Below are 23,310 nucleotides of genomic sequence, written 5' to 3'. Positions count from 1 at the left end.
TCGTCTGCCACCAAATGTTGGAAAGGCGTTCGCCGGAGGGGGGTTCAATGCCCGTCTTGCCCACCCCTTTGACCCACCTCTCCCACGTAGGCCGAACCAGGCGTGCACACCCTGATATACACTACGAACAGAGTGACACCACACGTATTCTTTGTAGGACGATAGGTTCTTTTATTGATGTTTTCAAGGGATCTTTATGATCCAAGGTGCAAGCAGTACAGCAGTGGCACTTAGCACCACAAATCGGTCGTGGGGAATGGGGGTAGCGGGACAGTCTTTCAAGATAGTGTCTCTGCGGAATACCCTGCGGATAGCTCACAATCCTCGAGCCGGAGGGTGTCGTGTCTCTGGGCGATCTCTTACCGAGTCGTCCTCAAGGGGAGCGCCGCGAGTCTCTCAGCAGGCACAGGTGGTCGGAGTTCGGGAGCTGCGATTCCGTCAGCAAGGCTCAGATGGTTCAATAGCTGGGGGCCGCGAGTCACTCAGCAGGCCTAGGTGGTTCAGGGTTCGGGAGCCGCGACCTCGTCAGCAGGGCTCAGATGGTTCAATAGCGAGAGGCTGCGAGTCACTCAGCAGGCCCAGGTGACTTCAGCTTTCAGGAGCCGCGACAGCGTCAGCAGGCTCGGATGGTTCCAGGTCTTCTCTGCATTCGTCTCTCCGGCACCCCTTGTTATACTCCGCTGGCTCTTTGAAGTCCGGAGTCCTCGCAGAGGGGGGACTGGGGTGACGGAGGGGGTTCGGCGGGATTTCCTGCCGCTCACTTCTTTGGTCTTTTCAGGTGGGTCTGGGAGGGACCCCAGACGCTCGGCAGGGGAGGCGCCTGCTCCCCAGGGGCCTGGTGGCCGATCGAGTCCTCCCGGGGAAGGCGACCCGAGGTGTGACTGGGCTGGCGCCTCTGGGTCTGGTTCGAGGGTTCCCGCTCCCTCGGGCGGACATGCGTGGTAGGGTGTCGAGTCTGTCAGGGCTCTGGCCGGCCCTCGGATCGGGGTGGCTGGGGCGGCCGGAGTCGGAGATGTCGTGTCTTGAGGGTGGGGGCAGGTTGGCTGGGTGATGGGGAGGGCAACGCCGTGAGGCCGGTCTCACAATCAGTGATGTCATGAGTGATGTCACTGACCATGTCATGAGTGATGTAATATGTGACATCAGCAGTGCATTGCGGGCGCGCGAGTTATAGTTAGCTGAACTAACTATAATGGGGGAATTTCAATGGTTTTGTACAAGTGAAAAGTCCAGCTAACTATAACGCCCCTGAAACCTATGGTTTTATTAGTGAATATATATATATTTGAATATCCTTTCGTCGCAAGAAGTCTCACTCAAGATTTCAAAAAGAGGGTTTCAAGTATTTATTGACTGATGTGTTTTGTTAGCACGGTCTTTGTCAAAAGTCATACAATGACCCGGAAGTGGCAGTGACCTTTTAAAGCATTTCCTGTGTGGTAATAAACATGAAAGAAATCTGCACAAAAGGAGTGTGTGTGTTAGTTTAAACAGAAAACAGACTCTTAACATGTGGTTGAAATGCATAATTATCACATGCTGTAAATAACAATATTTAATTTAAAAGAGTGCAATAAATGCTTCCTGAATAAAGGGTGTATTTTTAAAGTCCCGGTCCAAAAATGTCCAGATAGCAGCCCAGGCTAATACTAAAAGGCATGTGCATCGTGCGCGCTCATCGTTCTGTGACTTTAGCCTAAAAAGTTAATAATGGGAGGCAAGTGCCTGATTCGGCGCGTAGTAACTGACCTCTACCTGGCATGCTAGTTGTAGTAGCTCGTAGCACATCGGTCAAGTGACCTTACATAAGTAGTGTCAGGTAGTTCCTGCCATGACCTCTGGTAGCAGGAGGACCAGACCAGACCAACCCAGATAGTGAACTACGGAAGTGCCCATTAAAGAAACACTGGTTTACACCCACCCATGGTCTATTTAAACAAAAATAATTGGTAACGAAAACACGAGCAGGCAGGCATGGGTCATCAGAGCAGCCGCTCTAAAACCATGGTGTGTTAAAAAGCGTTAAAGGAGGTCGATACTCTGGGATAGCTGGAGGAGGGCAGGAAAAATTGAGGCGGTGTAGTGTGGGGAAAGTGGAGGATCTCTGGGGGAGGATTTTCTTATAAATACGACTCCCCCATCCTGGGTGATGTGATACTTGCGACGTGAAGGGAATTTGACTGTGCACCAGAAGTATACAATTATCATCACTACCCTAGCCTAGATGTACATGGAGGTCCTCCTCATGGTTGAGGCCTCTAGGGATCTTGCTCTGTAGTTGTATAATATATTCAGATTCCAGGCGTCGCAGTTGACGTTCCCGATCTCCTCCATGTGCTGAGGCTGGAACTCTGTCAATGCCAGAGTATTAGATATTAGTACTGATGTCTGTGACATTTCCATGCATAAGGTTACAGTGTTTTGCCAAAGTGTAAGAGATGTCACCATTTCTGATAGCGCGTAAGTGCTCTAGGGTGCGCTTCTTCACAGGGAAGATGGTACTTCCTGCATATCATAGGCCACATAAATAAGTTACAACATAAATAACATACTCAGCGTTACAGTTAATGAAATTGTAAATTCTGCCAGATTTGCCATTTAGGAGATGGTATGATTTCACATTGGTGCTACCACTACAAGCCTTGCACCGTCAACACTTGTGAAAACCTGGGAGTTCCCTCAACCAGGTGCCTTGTGTCTTACTTTTCTGCGAGAGGTGGCTATGTACAAGCATATCTTTTAGCGTGTTGCATTTCCTGTACGTAATGTGTGGTGTGAGGCTGACCAGCTAACCTATTACCACATCGTTCTTGACTATATGCCAATGTTTACGCACTAACTTTTGTATAGGTTGTGAAGCATGGATGAAAGTGGTAATTAGTCTAACTTCCTGTTTGCCACTGTCCTTTACTTTAGGAACCAGGAGACTGTTTCTGTCCCTCTTCTCTGCTTTTTCTGAAGCTATTTTTATGGTTTTGCTGGTGTACCCTCAAAGTTTAAAATGGCCACACATGCCCTTTTTGACCCTATTGTATGCCTAAGTGGAGCTGCAATTGCGCTTTGCCCTGAGAAGTTCTCCATAAGGGATACACACCTTCAGGCCGTCAGGGTGATGACAATGGGCATGCAGCATGCTGTTTCCTGAGGCGAACTTCCTATATAGACTAGTATGTATTGCTTCTCCCTTGGCTTCCACCAGGACATCAAGAACCTTGTTAGTCATGGTATGTGTCTTGCTAGTGAAAGTCAGGTTTAAGTTGTTCTCAGACAGACCTGTAATAAAACTGTCTAAATCCTCCTGTGGACCGTCCCATATCAGAAGAATATTGTCTATGTAGCAGGTCCACAGGATGAGATTGTTCATGTAGGCTTCGCTCCCACTGTGCCACAGGTGCTCCGCCTCCTACCATCCCATAAACAGGCGTAGCTGGGAGCGAAGCAACTTCCCATAGCAGTTCCAGTGTACTGTTCATACCATTTATCCTCAAAGAGGAAACAATTGTTGTGTAAGCACAAATGAAGCATTTTCGATAAAAAGTACGGTATGGTCATACATGTTCAGGGGCCTCTCTGAGATAATATTTACAAGCCTCCAGTCCCAAACTGTGCTCGATACAGGTGTATGAAGAAACCACATCAACTGCGGCCAGGATGTATAAATCCTTCCAAGGAATCTCCTGTATCTTGGAAACGAAATCCATAGTATCTCTGCAATAGGAGGGCAAATTGGGGACACATGGGCAAAGAAAGTAGTCCAAATAAATCGAAGTATTTTCTAAAAGGCTCTGGTTTGCCGAAATTATGGGTCTGCCTGGAGGGTCTGTGGGATGTTTATGCACCTTAGGTAGCATGTAGAATACAGGGATCACAGGTTTCTTCACCAAGAGAAAGAGAAATCCATTTTGACTCAACATGTCATTCTCGTACCATTCGTTTAGTAAGTTGTGAAACTCCTGTACTGTTTTATTGTATTTGGTTAAGCTGGATCTCAGATAGCTCCCTGAGAATTCCAGTTGCCGCTTGGCCTCTGATCGATATTTGTTAATGTCCCAGAGGACATTATTGCCCCCCTTATCCGAGGGCTTGATCACAAAGGTTGTCGCTTGTTTCAAGGACTGTAGTCCTGCCCTTTGTGATTGTGTTAGGTTACTAGCAAAATAGCTTCTCTGTTTCTTCCAGAGTTCCAATAAATCCACTATGATACTCTCATGATATGTGTCAATCCCATCATGTAGGGTCGCAAGATTGAATTTGGATTTAGGTTTAACATCGTTTCTGGATTTCCTGTCTAGCACCATGTCCATACTGACCAATAGTTCTTGATCAGTTGCTCAGTTTCTTGCTCTCACCGCCATTTCTCTTAGCGTGGCAAGCATCTCGATGTCACCTACGGAAAGTGCCGCTGGTGAAGGGTCCGCAGAAGTATCTGGTTGTGAAGCACCAGGTACATTACTGGTCTGCTTGAGGGTGTGAATTTTTAAAAGTTTACATTTTCTCATGAAGAGAAAAAGGTAAATAGGAGTTTTAGCAAAGTCAAAATTAGCTGTGGGGCAAAAAGACAGTCCTAATTCCAAAACAGACCGTTATTCAGGGGAAATCAAGTGAGAGGAAAGGTTAACAATAGAAAGGTTATGCTGCTCACCCATCATTTGTTGCGTTTGGGATGCCGTGTGCCTCTCCCATGTGGCGTCTCATTGTCTCTTGCCTTCACTCCCTCTCCTGGTCCTTCTTTTTCTTGTTCTTTGCCTCCTCCTTTTCCTCGTGGCGGTATTTTCTTTCCACTGAGGCTCAGTTGTAGAAGCTGGACCATATATATATATGTGTTATGCAGAAATGTTGAAAGAACAAATGATGCAATTCTCACCCTGGGCGAAGAGGTTGATTTTTTAGCGGATGCACGGAGACAAGCTCTGAGACCGCGAAACGAAAGGAACAATACAAGAAAAGACGCAACACAATCAGAAGAACGAGGCGCCGTAGGCGGAAACGTGAAGCGGAGAGGAAATCAGCGCAAATACTGGCGCAAAATGTAGAACCTGACGAAAAAACCATTATAAACCTATCGTCCACAACACTAACAAAGGCTGAGGAACAACTTCTAGCCCTCGGACTCAATTATTGCCCCGAAAGCAACTTTAATTATTCCACAACAAGAGTAGATATTTTTTGCTTTATACGAAAATTAAAATTGAAAAAATTCTTCATGATCAAAACAAGACTTGAAAAGAAAAAGAATACTTATGATATGACCAATCAGGCTGGATTACAAGCCTCAGATGTGCAAACATTATTGACAATGCATGAGTTGGAAAACAATGAGATCGAAGAACCATCACTGTCAACACAACAAAAATTACGCACTATTGATTTACTCCAAAAGGGTGCAGGAGAAAGCCCCTATAAAGCGAAATCTACATTTTTGCCAATCATGCCCAAGGACGCTGTGGATATCTTCCATGAACGTGTTACAGATGAAATAAAGAAACTTCATCGCCAAGTGAATTATAAAAAAAACAAACCAAATTTGAATCAAAGACATTATCAAAACTTGATAAAAAAACTCAGAGATGACAATGAAGTTATTGTGAAAAAATCAGATAAAGGTGGCAACATTGTTCTATGGCCCAGATCACAATACACACAGGAAGCTATGCGACAATTAAACGACACAAGTTGCTATGAGAAATCCACAACACTAGCCTATAATAAAGCGAAAGAATCATTAAAGAAAGAATTGAAAAAATGGAAATACGAGGGACTCATTTCCCCAGATGAATACCAATTTATGTTCAATGAACATCCGGTTCTTCCGTTTCTTTACTGATTGCCAAAAATACATAAGGGCAGGGTTCCAGTTCCCGGTCGCCCCATCATTTCAGCAATCAAAAGCATGACTGAACAAGTGGGATGATATGTCGATTTCTATCTACAAGACATAGTGAAGACATTGCCTTCCTTTGTCAAAGACACAGGAGATTTCATAAACAAGTTAAAGGATATTTCATGGAACAACGATTGGATTCTAGTAACTCTTGATATAGAATCGCTTTATACCAGTATTCAACATTCAAGTGGGATAAAGGCTATTGAACATTTTTTAAGCTCTAGGCCATGTGAATATGTGATGCATAACAAAATGCTGTCTTCTTTGATTACTTGGTGTTTGAACAACAACTACTTTATGTTTGGGAAAGATATTTACAGGCAAATACAAGGTGTCGCGATGGGGGCCTGCTTCTCCCCTAGCTACGCGTGTTTGCATGTGGGCTATTGGGAGGAGCAGGTCCTCAGAACAGAACATAAGGAAATGTTTAATACAAGAATCATGCACTGGTTGCGGTATATAGACGATGTTTTTATGATTTGGAATGGAGATTGCAAGAGTGCAAAGGATTTTATCAGCACCATCAATGTGAATTGTTTTAACTTACAATTTACATCATGTATTAGTCCCATCAAAATTGAATTTTTGGATGTCTCCATTCAAATTAAGAATTGTGAATTAGTCACTACTGCGTTTAGAAAGCCTACAGCAGGAAACGCTACATTACACGCGACCAGTGCACACCCAAAACATTTAATCACCAGCATTCCTTATGGGGAAATTTTAAGACTCAAGCGTATTTGCAGCAGTTCAGAGGACTTTGAAAAATGCCAAAGTGAAGCCCTAATTAGATTAGGGAAAAGGGGTTATTCTAACAAAATACTAACAGAAGCCGTTGTAAAAGCCAGTAAGAAATCTAGGGCATCTCTTTTACCAAATGCCCCAGATAATGAAGGACAGATTACTTCATCGGAAGAATCACCAAGACTTATTATGACATTTAGTCGTCAGGAAAGAAAAATCAGAGCCATTGTGAATAAAAATTGGCCCATTGTTCTTACCGATAACGTCCTCAAAAACACACTGCCAGATAAACCGACCATCACTTTTAGAAAAAACCAGTCAACAGCAGGTAGACTATCTAAAAACTGTCCTGAACTTGCACAGTCCACTTCATGGCTAAAACCCAGAAAAGGTTTTTTCAGATGCACAAGTTGTCGTGCATGCAAATTTGGTGTGAACACTACCAAATACCGTTCCCCATTTAGGGAAAATGAGGCACAAATCAATGGCAATTACAACTGCCGTACTGATTTCGCGATATATGTACTCACATGCACCTGTGGGCTTCGGTATGTGGGAAGTACCAAGCTCCAGGTGCATGTGAGAATCCTACAACACCTTCGTGCTATCATCAACAGCGATCCGGCATATCCGGTCGCTCGTCACTTCAAAGAAGTCCACAACAAAGATATCAATTGCCTTTCTTATTTTGTGATTGACTCAGTTTTAGCTTCACGCAGAGGAGGAAATCGAGAAAAAATACTAAGGCAGCGAGAAACAAAATACATTTTAGAACTTGATAGTAAATTTCCCAACGGTCTTAATAACACAGAGGACATGCATACCTTTTTATAGTTTTTAACTGGGCTCAGTTTTTAAACATGCATGATATCATTAGACCTTTGTAAACCCTGTTGTATCTCATAACATTTTATGTAGCTGCAATTGGAAATATGATCATTGTATTATCAGGTTCATTTATATTGCTGTCACCACTCGTATTTCCTTAACCTTAATCTGTGCCATTCGCTTCTGAACAATATTTGTTGAATTATTATTTTGTTCCCAATCAATAATTCTTATCGAAAATAGATTTTTTTTAAAAATGCATTTGCACTTGACAATTCACTAGGAACAACAATTTCTTTATACATCTAGGCTTTCATAAACATCAAAAGACACTTCTTAATATTTAACTTACGTTTTTAACATTGACAGCTAGCTTCACTTATAACAGCACCATTTTGCACAAGCGGATCCACATTAGTGTGGTGATTTGCACATCTTAAAATAACTTGCACCAATCATAGCTTAGTTTGCACTTGCGTATTTTGCACACATATAATGTGACATTATTTTATACATTATATATAATGTATGTAAATTGCATGTATAGTTGTATTCAGACACATCATGTCAATTATCAAAATGAAGATGCATCATTAATAATTGTTTACAGCGTAGTATTGCACATGCATACTTTGCACACTCAAGGTTGCTTAATATACATTACTTGTTGCATATTTATTATTGCTGCTAAATAAGTTTTTTTGAGATGTTTAATATTTGTGACGCTAAATACTGTCATGCAATAAGACAACGTATTGATTGATTGATTGAAGCTTTATTTCGATATAAAAACATATCATAAAAGCAATACATTACATCAATAGAAAAAAAAGAAAAAAAAGAACAGTTTGACAAAGCACAGTATAAAGGCCTACAGAATCAACAGTGGCATTTAAAAAAAATAAATAAAATGGTAGCCAAGTTTTAAGAGCCAGTACAGGCCGAAGCACATTACTTTATCAACTGTTTCTTTGCAGTTCTTATCCTCCAAACCCAGCCCAGAAATTTAGCCATACAGCAGGCAAAAAAGGGACGGGCATCTGAGCGCAATATGCGTAAGGCTTCCAAGTGTGATCTTGTGCCCAGACTCCTACATAGGGGCTTCAACCATCTCAACCTAGGCACAGCATAAGCATGGCACTCAAACAACAGATGAGCTATGGACTCAACCCTTGAGTCACAGAAGGGGCAATAAGGTATAGTTTGAAATGGAGGTTTCCAGGTGGAAGTTAACAATCCTAAGGGAAGTACACCCACCCTAAATTTAAAGTACAATGCTCTGTCGCCCGAGTTATGGATTGAGACCAGATAAGGTTCTCTGAAGGGGAGCTCCTTAACTAGCAGGAACTGGGCAACAGATTTACAATGTTTAGGGTTGCACAATCTCTCGTTATCCACCCAAAACCAATAAGCCTTCTTTAGCATTTGTTTTGAAGGTGCTGTTCTGTTGACCCAAGCGTCTCCTAAACCCAACTCATAAAGAAGTCGCTTAACCTCCCTGAGCCAGGTTACCTTATGCCAGCCTGATATGGATAAGAGTTCGCTTAGGGCATCTGCATAGCTACTCAGTTCAGGGACGTTCCATATCCTGGCCCATAATAAAAGGGGGCGTAGCCTAGCTTGCTCGCAAATTGGGCGTGTGCCTGCATCTAGCAAGAGGGGGATTGTAGGGGTACTGTGGAGTAACTTCATAAGATCTTTATAGAAGTTGTTTTCGAGGTGAGTTAAGATGTCAACTCTCTGTATGCCCCACAATTCCGCGCCATACAATGCTACACTCACCACCCTTGCCCTGTAAATGTCTAGTAGTGCCCCAATAGGTTTTAAGGATGAGGCACGTTGTTCTTTGAGCAGGGCCCCTGCAACCCTCTTATGGGTCAGAAACACCTTTTGGTGGTGCGCCTTCCAACTCATATTGTCACAGAGTCGAATGCCTAGGTAGTCAAATTCTTTGACTTTTTCGAGTGGAACAGAGTCTAAAGTAGGAGGGACAACAGATTTCCTGGGGGGGTTAAGAACAAGGAATTTGGTCTTGCTTATATTTATGGACAGGCCCTTGTTGTCACAGAAGGCCTTGAAACTAGAAAGCAACTTTTGGATACCTACTGGTGATTTTGAAATTAGGAGGGTATCATCCGCAAATAGGAGCGTAGGAACTTTCCTGCCAGCCAGGGATGGTGCATCTGACGGGTGCTGAAGCAGATGCTCCACCACTCTGTTAACATAGAGAGAAAACAGAGTGGGGGCAAGCACACACCCCTGGCGGACGCCCCTATCTACGGGAATACGAGATGTTTTTCCCCCTGGGTACCCCATCTAATCTGAGCAAAGTTGCTTTCATGAAACTTTATGAGCAAAGCCAACAAGTAAGGGGGTATGCCCAACCTATCGAGGACATTCCACAATTGGGCTCGTGGGACCAGGTCGAAGGCAGTTCGCAAGTCTATAAAGACTAAATACAAGCTGCCCCCACCCAGCACAACCACTTTCCAATATATCGTTAGAAGGCGAAATGTCTGCTCGATGGTGCCTATCCCTGTTCTAAAACCTGCCTGGAAATCTGACAGAACCTGGTTTTCTTCGGCCCACTGCAAGATCCTACCTAGCACCACTTTGCCCGCGACCTTTTGTGTTGAGTCAAGCAGACTAATAGGGCGATAGTTGGCTGGGTCGTCCCGGCAGCCTTTTTTAAAAATAGGGACGACCTCAGCGCCCCTCCATGAGTCAGGGAGAGAACCTCCCAGCAGAGCCTCATTCAAGAGTGAGGCAATTAGTCTACTCCACAGTGATGGGTATTTCTTCAACAGGTCACCCGGAATTCCATCAGGACCTGCAGCCTTATTGGATACAATACAGCTGATTGCCCTTTCAACTTCCTCAGTGCTGAAGGGGCAGTCGTTAAATGAAATCTCGGCTGGAAAACTGGCAAGAAGACCCATACTAAGATGGGGTGCCCCCCATGGAACAGAATACAGTTTGGAAAAGTGGGCAAACCAGACATCACCAGGGATATTACAGGTAAACTGAAGATCAAGAGGTTTGTCCCTGGCTCTCAGCAGATCCCAAAACCCCTTGGAATCTTTCCTGGTACTTGCCTCCACTAGATCCCGCCAAAAACTGTATTCATGAGCCTCCTTAGCCTCAGCTACAACTTTTTTGTAAAGTTTCCTCGCAAGTCTGATATTGCCTGGATCCTTGCTTTTCACTGCGGAAATGAGTTCCCCCTTAGCAACCCGACATTTGGAGGAATACCACTTATTTCTTGCCCTAGAAGCACCTTTCACAGCAACCCTCGCGCTGGTTTGGGATATAATAAACAGATCGCTTAATGCCACAATGGTTTCTGTGAATATCGGTAAAACAATTTGGCTGGTGACACCTAAGGCATCAAGGCGCGGCCCCACCGCTAACATGATGGTCCCTGCCTGAGCCATCCTTTCCTCATCCGCTGCTGCTTTAGCCCACTTTAGGCGCCTGCCACAGTTCGAAGGTACAAGTTCATGGGAGGTTTTCCACTTGTGGGGAAACTTGGCTAAGTTCCCAACCTGCCAAGGCGGAGTCAAGGTTAAAGAGAGATGATTGTGGTCACTATCACAAGACGCTATAACCTCCATGTCATAGTGGAATGACCACAGATTGTAATTCAGCATGATATAGTCTATTCTGGAGGTATGTCCCATCCTGTTATAGGTATGCGCACCCATAGGATCCGATTTGGATCGTCCATTAGTTGGTCTTAGGTCGTGTTCCATGCAGAGTGCATTGCTGTCTATCGCACTCTGCGTCCATTTAGGAATCGGGTCTAGGGTCAGGGTGGGGATACCTCTCCTTGTGTCCTCATCCCAAGTGTCCAAAATGTCCTCCCTAGCCAATGGTTCAAAGCAGCAGTTGAAGTCGCCTGCAAGAAAAACGTAAGAATCAATGCTGCAGGCGGCTAGATCACTGTTTAGTCCTGTAGAGGATAGAGATGATGCCCCGCCCCTGGCCCCCCTTAAATAGAGGTTAAAAACTTCTAACTTCCTTCCCCCTGGGCATAGTATAGTTATCCTCTGAAGGTCAGGAGAATGAGTGGACTTTTGGCTTACACTTAAACCTAGTGCGATATTGACCCATATAAGAAGGCCACCAGACGGGCGACCTTTGCATCCATGTTGTTGGGAAGCTGGGACGAAGTAAGTCGTGAAGCCTACTCTGTGCCTAGGTTCTAGGCACCAGGTTTCCTGCAAAAGACAGATGTTATAAGGGTCCAAAAAGGCATTCCATTCGGGAATTTCAAGATTGCGGGCAAGCCCTGCCACATTCCAACTTATGATCTTTAACAAGGGGTCGGCTGGGGTAATCTGCCTTGAAGGGTTATCAAGTATAGCCAAATTGAGCACAGGTCCTGCCACCCCCGCAGCTGTTCTATTTAACCTATGCAGTGGCTCAGTCTGGTGATGGTAGGGAGCCATTGCTGCATCGGTCAACTTCCTATCTGTTGGGACATTCTGAGTAGGTGGCAAGGGAATCGTACGAGGTGAGTCCAGTCGTTCCACTACGACTTGGGAGTCTAAAGTGCATGACGTGTTCAATCCCCCCTCTGTAGGTAAAGCAAATGGCATTCCCTCTGGGCCTAGGGAGCTAACAACAGAAGGTTCAATCAACACAGGAAAAGATTCTGTGAGCCCTAGGACCTGAGGTGAAGGTGCTTGGAGAGCAGATTGCCATAGGAGTCAATCTACCTCCTCAAGACCACCAAACCTATTCGAGGTTGGGAGGCCATTCCAGTTTAAGGGGAAATCTTGGTGGTTATTAGGAGGACTCCTCCAAGTGTGATGGTGTACTAATGACCAGTCCTCTTCCCGTGTATGTCTAGGGCGTGGTGGATAAAAGAAGGACAGTGGCCTAGGTATAACAAGAGAACCTTCACCAATAGGCCAGGAACAGATGTGGTGTGCCGTGTGAGAGTCCTCAAAGGTCACCACTATACAGTCCCCGGAACTGGTTTTCCTTGTGGGACCCACCCAGGGGATTCTACGTACTATCAGGACTCTGCTTCTCCGGCCATTGGGAATTGGTCTATTCACATGAAGCCAATGCATTATCTTATTCTTCAGAGACCAGTGGTTCTCGTATTGACCGTTTCCAATCTGGGGGACACCCGTCAACACAACCACATAATCATTGGCCTCTGGAGGGAGATCGATATAGCCCCCTCTAAAATTGTTCTTATCAGGAGGGCCCTGGGTTAGTTGGTACGCCACTTCACTGGGAGGGGGTCTATGTGGGACGCCTGCATTGGGTTTGACTGATGGTTGAGGGGTGGGGCGCTTGGGAGCCTTAAGTTTAGGGGCGGTGGTAATATGATCCACACCCACGGTCCGCGGTTTGGGAACCAGCCGTACAAAAGCTGGTACTGGAGGGGGGTGGTTGCGGGGCTTGTGAAATTAGGACTTGAGGTGGTGGGTCAACTACAGGAAGGCCCTGATTTTCTAGACTTCTCAGGCCGAGAGTGGCCAGGGCAATAATGCTCTTTTCCATCTCAAGCAAGTTATTCTCAATGCGTGAGAGTCTAAGATCAAGGGGGGAGAGAAGTTTCTTAAGAGTTTCCCAAACTAAACCTATTAATTCCCCTTCATTCCTTTCCAGACCCTCTACGTGTAAGCCCTCATCCTCTGCCATAATGGTGGAAAAAGCAGTGGCTGTCCCTTCTTTGGCTCCCTCACATTGTGGTTGTTCCCTGGAAACACACCCTCCTATAGCATTGGATACCGGTACACTAATCAATTTCAGCTGTTGTGCAACCGCAATTTTAGCCTTCTTACGACAGTAAGCAGACCGAGAATTGCATTTTCTTTTAGATTGTTTATCTTTACTAGTGATACACCTAGGTGAAAACATTGCAGGGGTGGGGGAATTAAAACTAACATCCTGCTTAAGAGAAATGGTAGGTAGGTTCACTACACTTTCCTGAGTCGATGGCTCTAAAGTAGGGGAAAGTGGGGGAAAAGTCGGGGTGTGGGGAACATCAACCTGCGTGACTACACAGTGGGGAATAACTGGACGCACCGGGGTAACCGCGGTGGCTATGTGGCCCAGGGAGGATTTTTTTGAAAGTTCGATTACCTGGGACAGTCTTCTGGCGGCTGCCAATTCCAGGGAGACACGAGTCTGAAGTTTAGAAATTTCATGGTCTATGGCTGTATTGGTACGGGTGATGAAATCATCCATGGGGCCATTGATTGGAGGGCCACCCTTGGCGGCCTTGCTCCGTGTTAACCTGGTGCACATAACTTAACAACAACAACAAGGGCAACCCCCTAGCTTAACAGTGGGGATGAGATGATAGAATGGTTTGACAATTTAGGCTCAGACGAGGAAATGTTGGGAAAAGAACGAAAGAGGGTGGCCCAGTCCAGTCCTCGCAGACCTCGAACGGCCTCAAACGGCCCGGTCTTCGCCCCGGTCTTCGCCCCGGTCTTCGCCCCGGTCTTCGCCCCGGTCTTCGCCCCGGTCTTCGCCCCGGTCTTCGCCCCGGTCTTCGCCCCGGTCTTCGCCCCGGTCTTCGCCCCGGTCTTCGCCCCGGTCTTCGCCCCCGCGCAGCGGTGACTCCATCTGGTTGTCTAGGGCTGGGGCAGGGCTGGGGGCGTGGCCGGCAGGGAGAACGGCCACAGGTGTGACACGCAGGGACTCCTGGGCAATGGAGTCCCTGCTGGGCTCGCTGCTCGCAGCCCTGCCGGTTCACGAGGGCTCAGATCTTTTTCAGCTCGCCTCCCCACAATGACTCCTAGTGCAGCGGGACCCGCGCAGCGGGTCCAGCAAGATGCAGGTTCCTCCCCTCAGCACGGGGCACAATCCAACGACGGCAGGTAAAGACTCCAGATCGTCCGGGCAGCAACAGCAAGGTTTGGTATTTATACTAGTGATTTGAAAACGAGTGAGAAGAAAAAAGGAAAAAAGCCTACATGTATAGTATGTTGTCACTTTTCATTATCACGTGGTGCAAACGTAAAAAAACAAAAGGGAAAAAAAGAAAGAGTATATATACCTGAATTGTACCGCCATTTCATTATGTGATCAAGGGCACTAGATGCCCGAAACGCGTCGTGAGGAACGATAAGCGATGTAATGAGCAAATAAATCACCTGTGATTGACGAGCTTTCGCGTGGGACGTTGCTTTTCTTGTTCGCCGCCAGGAGGTACAGGAAGGTTTGTGATATTGATTCACGGAAGTCCGGTTGCTTCCGCCGCAACGGTCCCCTCTCCAGAAGCTGGTGGCAGCCCTCAATCGAACTGTTGCTGTGGATCCGAAAAGGGAATTTTGGCTGCATACCCCCTACAAGCCGGAAATACGTACACCAAGAAGCAGACACCCGAGTTTGCAGTCGGAGGACTCGCGAAGGTATACTGCGCATATTGGTGAGTAATACGGCATTTTTGTAGGTTGGGGAATTACGTTAGCTCACACAGGACTGTTTTCTCTTGAAAAACAACATTATTGGTTGTCTTCATATCGCCTAACTAGAATCCTTAAAACATGTCAAATGACGCGGTACAAGAACGCGAAGCAGCGGCAGATATACTGTTTGCAAATCTACCAAGAGTCAATCCAAACACTACGGTCAGCAGTGAATTAAATGGCAATACAGAAAGTGATGTTAACTTCATGTTGAAAAATCTAGAGAAAAAGATGAGAAATGAAGTTACGAAGTGGTGGGAGCACAAATCCCTAACAAAGTATATGGAAGTAAACAGAATACCTCGTGGTCTAAGAATTCTTCTGGCTCCAAGTTTTGATAACCCTAACCCAGAAATGCTCAGAGAATGGGGTGAAAGTAACCTGACAGCATCCATGAATTTGGTACGCATATTAATTAAATATGCAGAAATAGATCGCCAAACATTACTAATGGAAATAGTGACAATCAATAAAGATCTAGATAAAATGGAAAACAAAAAAGATTTCATCTCAACGAAACGAAAATAAATTGATGAGCGCTTAAAGAAACACGAAGAAAAGATAAAAGCAAGAAAAGCCCACAAGTTTGCCCGGGATCAAACGGACTATGAGTTGGGTCAAATCTACACATTTGCTCGTAAATATGACAATGCAAGAAAACTAAAGGCAAGCAACAGCAATAAACCCAATGCCATACGTCTTGCTCAAACAGGCAATATTGAAAACAATACTATTGAAACAGATACTGCATCTCTCACAAGCGATTCTAGCATTGAGGGCAGAAATGTTGAAAGAACATCAAATGATGCAATTCTCACCCTGGGCGAAGAGGTTGATTTTTTAGCGGATGCACGGAGACAAACTCTGAGACCGCGAAACGAAAGGAACAATACAAGAAAAGACGCAACACAATCAGAAGAACGAGGCGCCGTAGGTGGAAACGTGAAGCGGAGAGGAAATCAGCGCAAATACTGGCGCAAAATGTAGAACCTGACGAAAAAACCATTATAAACCTATCGTCCACAACACTAACAAAGGCTGAGAAACAACTTCTAGCCCTCGGACTCAATTATTGCCCCGAAAGCAACTTAAATTATTCCACAACAAGAGTAGATATTTTTTGCTTTATACGAAAATTAAAATTGAAAAAATTCTTCATGATCAAAACAGGACTTGAAAAGAAAAAGAATACTTATGATATGACCAATCAGGCTGGATTACAAGCCTCAGATGTGCAAACATTATTGACAATGCATGAGTTGGAAAACAATGAGATCGAAGAACCATCACTGTCAACACAACAGAAATTACGCACTATTGATTTACTCCAAAAGGGAGCAGGAGAAAGCCCCTATAAAGCGAAATCTACATTTTTGCCAATCATGCCCAAGGACGCTGTGGATATCTTCCATGAACGTGTTACAGATGAAATAAAGAAACTTCATCGCCAAGTGAATTATAAAAAAAAAAAAAAAATATTTGAATCAAAGACATTATCAAAACTTGATAAAAAAACTCAGAGATGACAATGAAGTTATTGTGAAAAAATCAGATAAAGGTGGCAACATTGTTCTATGGCCCAGATCACAATACACACAGGAAGCTATGTGACAATTAAACGACACAAGTTGCTATGAGAAATCCACAACACTAGCCTATAATAAAGCGAAAGAATCATTAAAGAAAGAATTGAAAAAATGGAAATACGAGGGACTCATTTCCACAGATGAATACCAATTTATGTTCAATGAACATCCGGTTCTTCCGTTTCTTTACCTATTGCCAAAAATACATAAGGGCAAGGTTCCAGTTCCCGGTCGCCCCATCATTTCAGCAATCAAAAGCATGACTGAAAAAGTGGGACGATATGTCGATTTCTATCTACAAGACATAGTGAAGACATTGCCTTCCTTTGTCAAAGACACGGGAGACTTCATAAACAAGTTAAAGGATATTTCATGGAACAACGATTGGATTCTAGTAACTCTTGATATAGAATCGCTTTATACCAGTATTCAACATTCAAGTGGGATAAAGGCTATTGAACATTTTTTAAGCTCTAGGCCATGTGAATATGTGATGCATAACAAAATGCTGTCTTCTTTGATTACTTGGTGTTTGAACAACAACTACTTTATGTTTGGGAAAGATATTTACAGGCAAATACAAGGTGTCGCGATGGGGGCCTGCTTCTCCCCTAGCTACGCGTGTTTGCACGTGGGCTATTGGGAGGAGCAGGTCCTCAGAACAGAACATAAGGAAATGTTTAATACAAGAATCATGCACTGGTTGCGGTATATAGACGATGTTTTTATGATTTGGAATGGAGATTGCAAGAGTGCAGAGGATTTTATCAGCACCATCAATGTGAATTGTTTTAACTTACATTTTACATCATGTATTAGTCCCATCAAAATTGAATTTTTGGATGTCTCCATTCAAATTAAGAATTGTGAATTAGTCACTACTGCGTTTAGAAAGCCTACAGCAGGAAACGCTACATTACACGCGACCAGTGCACACCCAAAACATTTAATCACCAGCATTCCTTATGGGGAAATTTTAAGACTCAAGCGTATTTGCAGCAGTTCAGAGGACTTTGAAAAATGCCAAAGTGAAGCCCTAATCAGATTAGGGAAAAGGGGTTATTGTAACAAAATACTAACAGAAGCAGTTGTAAAAGCCAGTAAGAAATCTAGGGCATCTCTTTTACCAAATGCCCCAGATAATGAAGGGTAGAACACTTCATCGGAAGAATCACCAAGACTTATTACGACATTTAGTCGTCAGGAAAGAAAAATCAGAGCCATTGTGAATAAAAATTGGCCCATTGTTCTTACCGATAACGTCCTCAAAAACACACTGCCAGATAAACCGACCATCACTTTTAGAAAAAACCAGTCAACAGCAGGTAGACTATCTAAAAACTGTCCTGAACTTGCACAGTCCACTTCATGGCTAAAACCCAGAAAAGGTTTTTTCAGATGCACAAGTTGTCGTGCATGCAAATTTGGTGTGAACACTACCAAATACCATTCCCCATTTAGGGAAAATGAGGCACAAATCAATGGCAATTACAACTGCCGTACTGATTTCGCGATATATGTACTCACATGCACCTGTGGGCTTCGGTATGTGGGAAGTACCAAGCTCCAGGTGCATGTGAGAATCCTACAACACCTTCGTGCTATCATCAACAGCGATCCGGCATATCCGGTCGCTCGTCACTTCAAAGAAGTCCACAACAAAGATATCAATTGCCTTTCTTATTTTGTGATTGACTCAGTTTTAGCTTCACGCAGAGGAGGAAATCGAGAAAAAATACTAAGGCAGCGAGAAACAAAATACATTTTAGAACTTGATAGTAAATTTCCCAACGGTCTTAATAACACAGAGGACATGCATACCTTTTTATAGTTTTTAACTGGGCTCAGTTTTTAAACATGCATGATATCATTAGACCTTTGTAAACCATGTTGTATCTCATAACATTTTATGTAGCTGCAATTGGAAATATGATCATTGTATTATCAGGTTCATTTATATTGCTGTCACCACTCGTATTTCCTTAACCTTAATCTGTGCCATTCGCTTCTGAACAATATTTGTTGAATTATTATTTTGTTCCCAATCAATAATTCTTATCGAAAATAGATTTTTTTTAAAAATGCATTTGCACTTGACACTTTAATTCACTAGGAACAACAATTTCTTTATACATCTAGGCTTTCATAAACATCAAAAGACACTTCTTAATATTTAACTTACGTTTTTAACATTGACAGCTAGCTTCACTTATAACAGCACCATTTTGCACAAGCGGATCCATATTCGTGTGGTGATTTGCACATCTTAAAATAACTTGCACCAATCATAGCTTAGTTTGCACTTGCGTATTTTGCACACATATAATGTGACATTATTTTATACATTATAAATAATGTATGTAAATTGCATGTATAGTTGTATTCAGACACATCATGTCAATTATCAAAATGAAGATGCATCATTATTAATTGTTTATAGCGTAGTATTGCACATGCATACTTTGCACACTCAAGGTTGCTTAATATACATTACTTGTTGCATATTTATTATTGCTGCTAAATAAGTTTTTTTGAGATGTTTAATATTTGTGACGCTAAATACTGTCATGCAATAAGACAACGTATTGGTATTTATACTAGTGATTTGAAAACGAGTGAGAAGAAAAAAGCCTACATGTATAGTATGTTGTCACTTTTCATTATCACGTGGTGCAAACGTAAAAAAACAAAAGGGAAAAAAAGAAAGAGTATATATACCTGAATTGTACCGCCATTTCATTATGTGATCAAGGGCACTAGATGCCCGAAACGCGTCGTGAGGAACGATAAGCGATGTAATGAGAAAATAAATCACCTGTGATTGACGAGCTTTCGTATGGGACGTTGCTTTTCTTGTTCGCCGCCAGGAGGTACAGGAAGGTTTGTTTGATATATTTCCACAAGGAAGTAGCGATTCGAAAGTACGGAATAACTTCCAGCGGCACACCAAAGGACGAGACCAATAAAGATTTATTGTCTCAAAAACCAAACAGTACGACGCGTTTCGGCGAAGCCTTTGTCAAGTGGATGACCTGTGCCCAATTACCCTCAGAAATAGGGGTTATGGTTTGTAGATAGTGAGAAAATACTATCAACATATCAGCACTTTTAGGAAAACAAATTAATCGAAAACACAGTGCACACAGTTTCCTCATAATTAAGAAAAAACAAATGTATAAAATACAGATGTAAATTGAGTACAGTCTCTTACAATTACATCAAACAAAGTCAGTTATTATGCAACAAATGTTCAATATCAATAAAGTTTTGGCCGTTTTGTATTGCATATGAAAATTCACCTAATGACATTTCATTGTTTTGAATTGGCTAAACCATATAGCTACGCATGGAAAAATACATTGTGAGTGCAACAACGTGTTTTCCAATCGTGCCGAACCTATATAGATCCACGTGATGGTCATTTATATGAATAAAAAGTACAATCAAATCATAAACCCACGATTAGCCTGTGAATGACGGGTAATGTACCCAACTATTCCATGGTGCCACTGTATATACTATATCATATTCAGAGTAATGTACTCATGATAAGGCACCCAACAATCGTGTCCTGTAATACGGACCATCAAGGATCATACTAGTAAACTCACTGTCAATACGGGCAAAGGGGTGTTTAATGTTTGTGAATACAAATGTGTAAATAAACAGTGAATCTACGATGTGTAAATAACAGGCAAAATGTTAATGAAAATTAATGAAGGGGAAAGAGAAGATTGTGACTCGGGGTTAGGCTGGATATTATTTAGTCATAACATACATGCTACCTACACTGCTTCTAGTGTGGTAAACAGGGGTTCTGGGTCGAATTCTAATTATTTGTCATTTATGCCACAGAATCCCTTACCCCACAATCGGACACAATGGCTGGAAAGCCCCTACTTTAAAATGTGATAAAGTGAGCTAAAACAGCAACAGCTGAAAAGTATTGTGGAAGATGCGGAAGGTGGAGGTCTTTCAAGGTATCAGATATGGCCTATATGCGTTGCCAATTCCTCCCCATAATTCATACCATTCGGGATTTTCGTGTTTAAATCTATGATATACTTAGATTCTGTGATTCGTAACAATTTTTCCCGATCTCCCCCTCTGGGGTGTGGTAGAATTCTGTCAATGCCATAGAATTTGAGTAAATCTGCATTGCCATGATGTTTCTCTTGGAAGTGTCTTGCGACCGGGTAATTCAGATCAGCATTGGTGACAGCCCTCATGTGTTGTAACACCCGTGTTTTTAGTTGTAGTTTCGTACTCCCCACGTAGTTTAAGCCACAGGGGCATTCTAGGGCATAAATGCTGAAGTCACTGGTACATGTAATGAATTTGTTGATATCTTTTTTCTTTCTTTTATCCTGCCCTATAAAGTAGCTGTCACGATTTACACTGTGTTTACAAGCTTTGCAGGAGTTACATTTCTTGAAGCCCTTAGCCCTTCCTAACCAAGTGGTGGTGTTGGATATTTGCTGGTAACTGTGAACCAAATGGTCACGAAGTGATTTAGATTTTCTACAAGTTATCGCGGGTGCTTTTCCCACATCCTGACCAATTACGGGATCCATCTCTATAAGTCCCCAATGTTTTCGCATAATGTTTCTTAACTGATTGGACCTTCCATTAAAGGTGGTAATTAGTCTGGGTGCCCTGGTACTGTCTGTGGGTCTCTTTTTGGTTGAAAAGAGTGCTTCATTGCGGGAAATGGCTTTGACTTTTTTATTGGCAGCTTCAATAGTCTTGTATGTGTAACCCCTTTGTCTAAATCTTTCTGTCATGGTGTGTTGTTCCTTTTCAAAATTATTGTTGGTGCTGCAATTCCTTCGAGCCCGAAGGAATTCACCATAGGGGATACTGTTTTTTAGAGGGGCAGGATGGTTGCTTCCGGCATGGAGTAAGGTATTTCCAGCCGTTTCTTTGCGAAAGAGATTCGTGGTCATTTTGCCTCCCTCAATAGTGATTGCGACGTCCAGAAACTCGCAATACGAGCGGCTGATGGACTGTGTAAATTTCAGATTTAGATCATTTTTCCCAAGTTCATGTATGAACTCCAATGCCAAATCCATGGGGCCATCCCATATCAGGAACAGGTCATCAATGTACCTGATCCAGATAGGGATGTGCTCAGTGTACCTATCGTTCGCCTCCACCCAGACTACACGCTCCTCACACCAGCCGAGGAAAAGATTCGCCAGACTGGGGGCAAAGCATGTACCCATCGCGGTCCCTGCCTTCTGACGGTATAAGGTCTTATCAAAGAGGAAAATATTTTCATTTAGGCAGTAAAGCATCATTGTTCTTAGCATTGCGTATGATCCCATAGGGAGATGTGTCTTTCCTTCATGTTTTCCTCTTTGATAAGACCTTATACCGTCAGAATCCAGCCGAAATTGTTAAAAAACAAAATGAAGCGCTTCATTTAAATGAGGCACCCGGGTGGGCCAGGACCCGGGGGCATTGCCCACAAAAAATAGCGCAGGCCCCAGGACCGCCACCTCCCCGGGGCTTATTATAAAAGTATGTGGGGTGCACTACAGCCCCCGCAGGCCCAGGGACCGCTACCTCCCCGGGGCTGTAGAAAAAAAAAGTGTGTGGGCGTCCCAATCCCCCTACGCTGCCCCGGGGACCACCACCTCCCCGGGGCTTTGATAATAAACCACGGGGGCATGCGGCCCCCCCGCAGCCTTAGGGACCGCCACTTCCCTGGGGCTCTTTTTTTTATTACAAAAGATATGTGGGGGGCTGAGCCACCCCACACATCCCAACCCACTCTAAATTTAAATGCGGGGGTCCGTTATGGACCACCACCTCCCTGGGGCTTTCGACACATTGGGAGGGGGGCCGCACGGCACCCCTCCTGGAGCCCTCCATGGCCCTGGGGACCGCCACTCCCAGGGCCGGCTCCTGCAGTGTCCCAGGGTGCCCACCCTGGGACACTGCTGTTTGCAGGGTGGGAGCACGCCTCCCGCCCTGTCATAGCAAACTTGCTTTGGATTTTGGAAGCAAGAGTTGCCTGCTCTTTCTTCAAAAATCTAAAGTAGATTGCTTTTTCACGCGGGAGGTGCATGTCAGCAGCTCCCCGTGTGGAAAAGCAATGCCGGCTCCCGCAGGAGGCGGGGGGCCGGCGGGACCGTGGGGGAATTGGGGCTCCCCGCACGGTCCCCAACAAAGTGGCCAGGTCCCAGGGGATGCGGTCCCCGGGACCAGAAGTGGCCAAGGCCACGTCCCTTTGTACACCTCTCTGTAACACAGCTCTGTGGCGCTTACTGGACGTACCTGGTGGGCTAGTTAGACCCCAGGGACCCTCAGGATTCAAGGGGACTTAATGCACCAACTTAAAACGCGGCACGGGGCGCGTGTGCAGAGTGGTGAAGGGAGGGGGCAAGGCCTGATGTGACACGTGTGCAAACATGACTGTTCCACAGTGGTGAAGGGAGGCCCGCCCCTCCCTTCACCACTGTGGAAACACGCCCTGTGGCGTGTTTTAGGTTGGGGGATTAATTCCCCTTCAATCCTGAGGGTCCCTGGGGGCCAACTAGCCCACCGGGTACCTCCAGTAAGCGCCACAGTGCAGAGTTGCAGAGAGGTGGTCCGAAGCTACACCCTTTTTACACCTTTCTGCAATGCAGCACTGTGGCGCTTACTGGAGATACCTGGTGGGCTAGTTGAAGCCCAGGGACCCTCAGGATTCAAGGGGACTTTATCCCCCAACTTAAAACATGCCACAGGGTGCGTTTCCACAGTAGTAAAGACAGGGGGCGGTGCCTCATGTGAGAAGTGTGAAAACGTGCTCCATGGTGCGTTTGAAGTTGGGTCCCTGGGG

The sequence above is a fragment of the Triturus cristatus genome, chromosome 5_1, assembly GCF_964204655.1.
Source record: "Triturus cristatus chromosome 5_1, aTriCri1.1, whole genome shotgun sequence".
NCBI lineage: Eukaryota > Metazoa > Chordata > Amphibia > Caudata > Salamandridae > Triturus > Triturus cristatus.
The sequence above is the reverse complement of the archived record's forward strand: the minus strand, read 5'-3'. Positions refer to the sequence as shown.